The sequence below is a fragment of the Mustela lutreola genome, chromosome 5, assembly GCF_030435805.1.
Source record: "Mustela lutreola isolate mMusLut2 chromosome 5, mMusLut2.pri, whole genome shotgun sequence".
In the NCBI taxonomy this organism is placed as follows: domain Eukaryota; kingdom Metazoa; phylum Chordata; class Mammalia; order Carnivora; family Mustelidae; genus Mustela; species Mustela lutreola.
The window spans coordinates 98,093,459-98,098,924 of NC_081294.1; the positions used below are offsets into that span (position 1 = coordinate 98,093,459).

General features: G+C 40.7%; 1 pseudogene; it reads right to left on the reverse strand.

The window, feature by feature from the left end:
• Positions 1-4,228: 4,228 nt before the first annotated feature.
• Positions 4,229-4,329, reverse strand: LOC131832839 (U6 spliceosomal RNA; annotated as a pseudogene).
• Between the last annotated feature and the right edge of the window lie 1,137 nt (positions 4,330-5,466).

Sequence of the window (5,466 nt, forward strand, 5' to 3'; positions counted from 1 at the left end):
CAGTCCCATCTACTTTAACATTCAGGTCTTGCAGATCGGGGCGGGGGGAAGGAAATCTGCGGACTGCTAGCCTTTGAAAGCATTTCCCCTTTCCTCACCAGCTTATCCTACTGACTGATGTGCTGAGGAAAGAAGGCTGAACAAGTTGTTTATCATTGAACAAAAATGACTTAGGTGTCCTCAGTTCCTTAGTTTAATGAAGGCTGAACCCTACAGACTGAGGCAGTGTAAATCTCTGTGGAATTAACATGCAGTGTTGGATGCAGTATGGTTCTTTGAAGCTGAATGTGGAAGTGGTAGTTTTGAGATTTGTCAGTAATTTTTTTTAAAGATTTTATTTTTGCAAGAGAGCAAGCAAGCAAGCATGGATGGGAGAGGAGAGGCAAAGGGAGAAGCAGACTCTCCGCTGACCAGGGAGCCCAAGTCAGGGCTTGATCCCAGGATCTCAGGACCATGACCTGAGCTGAAGGCAGATGCTTAACTGACTAAGCCACCCAGGCGCCCCTGTCAATAATTTTTATATCAAATTTTGGTTTTGTTTCAGATTTGTCACTGCTTTTGTTTCTTTGTATAGTATTCCTACTGTGTGAATGTTTTGTGCAAAACTGGAGACCTTACGGAGTCTGTGGTCTTACTTTATAAAAGAGAAAACTGATCCCTGGAGAGTGTCCAAGTTCATGCAGCTCACCAGTTAGTGGCAGAACCTGAACCTGTAAGCTGAGTGGCCCAATTCTTTGATCATTATATCATGGATCAGCTTTGTTTTAACTCTGTTATTGTTGAAACAGGATAATTATATGGCTAATTCTGATAGGAATTTGGAATTTTCTCTAATTGCTGAAATGTTTGATATTTTATAGTGAAATTAACTCAGAATTCTCCAGATTGTTTTTTATCTGCCATGTCATTTCTTTTCCGATTTTGAATCTCTCATGACTTCACTTGCTTCCTACAAGAAAAACTCAAATTAATTTTTCTGGACCATTTTTACAACCATCCCACTTGGTAAGTGCTACAAACAAAACTGTCTTAAGATTCATCTGTATACAGTCATGTTAAGCACTTTTGAAAGGTATATATATATATATATATATATATATATATATATATATATATTTTAAAGATTTTATTTGACAGACAGAGATCACAAGTAGGCAGAGGCAGCAGAGAGAGGGGGAAGCAGGCTCCCTGCCGAGCAGAGAGCCCGATGTGAGGCTTGATCCCAGGACCGTAGGATCATGACCTGAGCTGAAGACAGAGGCTTTAACCCACTGAGCCACCCAGGCGCCCCTGAAAGGTATATTTTTAAATTTATTTTATTTTGGGGGCACGTGGGTGGCTCAGTGGGTTAAGCCACTGCCTTCAGCTTGGGTCATGATCCTGGGATCGAGTCCCGCATCAGACTCTCTGCTCAGCAGGGGGCTGCTTCCCTTCCTCTCTCTCTGCCTGCTTGTGATCTCTAATAAATAAATAAAATCTTTAAAAATAAATAAGTAAATTAATTTTATTTGACAGAGAAACAGCCAGAGAGGGAACATAAGCAGGGGGAGTAGGAGAGGGAGCAGCAGGCTTTCCGCAGAGCAGGGAGCCTGATGTGGGGCTGGATCCCAGGACCCTGGAATCATGACCTGAGATGAAGGCAGATGCTTAACAACTTAGCTACCCACGTGCCCCCAAAAGGTAAAATTTTAAATATGCAATTGATGTCAAAGAATAAAAGTATTAAAATAGATGTTTTTACTTTTTTAAAAGATTTTATTCATTTCAGAGAGAGAGAGTACATAAAGCAGTAGGAGAAGCAGGCTCCCCACTGAGCAGGGAGCCCAACTGGACGCTTGATCCTTCATATCATGATCTAGGCTAGAGGCAGACACAACCAGCTGAACAACCCAGGCACCTCATAGATCAGATTTTAAATGAATTTTCAAACGTGGTGTATTTGTTTCTGAATTATTTATAGTTATCAGAATTCTTTCCTGAGCTAAGATTTATTTATTCAGTCATACTAAGTAAGTCTAAATTATTGTATTAATTTCTATCCCTTTAACAACACTCTTTAAATACATTTGTTGGCATAAAAGATGGAGCTGAATAACTAGACTTTAAATACAAATCTGGAGGAAAAAAAATGTAGTTAACATAACTATTTTTCTTTCCTTTTATAGTCATTGTTTCTCTAAATTTTATTTCTTTGAAGATATTAAATCTTGAATACCAACACTTTCCTGATAAGGAAACACCTGAAAAATTTGGTATGTTTACAAAATCATGCCTTTTACTTTTTTGTTCTTCCCCTAAAATCCTTCTATTTTGTATTAACTACAAGTCATAGTAGTATTAGCTGCCCTTACTCTCTTGGAAGAAGGGACAGTGCTCTTCAGGACCCTCCAAGTGCTTGATCTCATTCAAAGCAGTGTCTTCAGAGTGATGTACTTTTTTTTTTTTTTTTTAAGATTTTATTTATTTATTCAACAGATCACAAGTGGGCAGAGAGGCTCTGTGGGGGGGAGCGGGGAGAAGCAGGCTCCCTGCCAAGGAGAGAGCCCAGTGTGGGGCTGGATCCCAGGACCCTGAGATCATGATCCGAGCTGAAGGCAGAGGCCTCAACCCACTGAGCCACCTAGGTGACCCGAGTGATGTACTTCATTGGATACATATTTGGTACTTACAACCTGATGTAATTTTATGTGACCCATTCCAGAAATACTTAATCCCTGTTACTTCAAAAGTTTTGGGATATAGGTAAAACTATCTTTTTTTTTTTTTTTTTTTTTAAAGATTTTATTTATCTGACAGAGAGAGTACATGCAGGGACAGCAGCAGGGTGGAGAAGCAGGATCCCGCTTAGCAGAGTCTCATGTGGGGCTCGATCCCAGGACCCCGGGATCATGACCTGAGCCGAAGGCAAATGCTTAACCGACTGAGCCACCACGCACCCCATATAGATAAAGCTATCTTTTAAGAGAACTTAGTATGTGAAATTGGAATTAACAAAATGATAATTATATAAATTGCCTAAATACTTCAGTTTTTTTTTTTATGCTTACAAAAAGAATGTATATTCACAGAAGAATTCTAATAGGTGGGGTTTTTTAAATATTTTCACTGAATTACTCCCTCCCCCCAAGATTTTGTTTATTTGACAGAGAAAGACACAGCGAGAGGGAACACAAGCAGGGGGAGTGAAAGGGGGAGAAGCAGGCTTCCTGCTGAGCAGGGAGCCCGATGTGAGGCTCGATCCCAGGACCCTGGGCTCATGACCTGAGCCAAAGGCAGATGCTTAACAACTGAGTCACCCAGGAGCCCCTCTAATAGGTGTTAAAAGATAAACTAAGGCATATTAGAGTGCCTAGGTGGCTCAGTTGTTAAGCATCTGCCTTCAGCTCACATCATGATCCCAGGGTCCTGGGATTGAACCTCCGCATTGGGCTCTCTGCTCATAATGGAGTGTGCTTCTCCCTCTCCCTCTGCCTGCTGCTTCTCCTTCTGGTGCTTTCTTTCTGTCAAGTACAGAAATAAAATCTTAAAAAAAAAAAAAAAAAGATAAACCAGGGCATATTAAAAATTTTGAGAGCTCATTTGAACAAAAATGGATTCGAATCAGGTACCATCCAGTGAATGAAGGACCTAGAAAGGAGCTCTGAGAAGCTGTATAAAATTAAAGATTTCTTTACAGGTATACAGGAGCAGGAACGAGAAAGTTATAGCAGGTGAAAAAGCAGGTGAGTTGATTACAATAAGGTTATTTTCCTTTAGGGGGGATGGCAGAGGTCTGTTGGGCAGATGACCTAACTAATGCTAATCAGGTGATTCCTGCTTGGTTGGTTGAAGATTCTGTTTCTGGGATAACTCATACTAAAAATTAAATCTTCGTTTAATGATATGGGGCAGAAGGAACTCCATTTTGGGTCTGTGTGTTTTTTTGGTTTTGGTTTTTGTTTTAAAAACACAGAAGAATAGGAGTCAGTGGAGATACGGAGAGCAGTAGTGATTCTTAAACGTTGGCCCTCTTCGTGATCACCTCGATGTCTTGCTCTTCCCTTCTGTTTCCTTCCTTTGCAGGCAGCATGTGGCTGGGGGAAGAGCAGGAAGGCGAAGGAGGACAGAGGCAAGATCCAGGGGCTGAGGAGGTGAGTGGCGTACACAACAAGCTAAGTAAGTAACACATTAAGTTGAATGAGAACCAAGTTCCTCATTGTTGCAGAAGGAATTTGGAAGTACTGAAGGGAGAGGGTGTGAAGAACTCTAAGGGGTTATCCTTGCGGAGGGGCCATGCTAATCTTCTCTGTATCGTTCCAATTTTAGTATATGTGCTGCCGAAGCGAGCACAAGAACTCTAAGGTGTTAAATTAAATTTGGGAATACTGTGGTGGACTCAAAAGTTTTTAACCTATGTATGTGAGTCTATGGATACACATGGATACAGTAAGCTATGTATTTCTATACACACACATATACATAGCTCAGTCAACAAAGAAAGTGACCTAGTCGTAATGAACACCCCACACACCAGATCTTCACGCCTGAATACTAAAAGGAACACCTCCCTAAAAGGAACTAGAGTCTCTGGAGGAATGGCTGATACAAGAACTGGACACAAAAGATAAGCTTCATATACCAGTGGATGGTAGAAAGTATTGAAAACATTACCAGGTGTAAGGCTTTAGAAGCAGAAGGTTTCTAGGGATCAAGTCATGTTGTCCTGTGAGACCACAAGAGAAACCCAAATTAGCACAGAATGGCAAAACTCTCATGGAAGAGTGGCTTCGGTGCTGTGGTCTTAACTTTTCTGGTTTCTGCTTTTTCCTTGGGTTTTGGCCAGGAAGTTCGTTACTGTTAGTGGTTTGGGATTTTTAAGCAGCTAAAACTGGGCATTTTCTACTTTGAGTGATGATGGTGGTTGTGGGAGGGAGGTTGGTACAAATAACCTAATCTACCACTATTGAAATGAAGTCCTTATGATTGGGTTTTTGCAAATACTTGGCTTTTCTAGCCAAGGTAGCAACCAGTGGAGGTTTCCAGAAACCTGAGAACTTAAATCTTTCACAAGATTACAGAGGAAGGATACAGAAATTTCTTTCAAGCACTGGACAACATGCCACACGTAAAAGAGTTGACTATTTCCAGACATTTCACTGACCGTATCAGAACTCAGGCCACAACCATTAAATCTTTGAGTCAATGTGTGTGGTGACTGCCAAGCCTCATCCCCTTTGCATATTAGGTTGCCTCCTGGATGCAGAAGGGATCACACTGTTTACTGCCATGAAAGAAAGACCTCCTTAATCTCAGCACTTAAATATTTACTGAAATGGATGCTGCCATTCTCGCCAGTCGCTCAGAAATACAACATTTAGCTACAGAAGAATTAGCTGAAAACCGTTAAATTTTTGTCAATTCTAAAAACCTGACCCAAAATACTTTATTAAACATTCCATTAAACATTAAAAGGGTACTAATAATAGG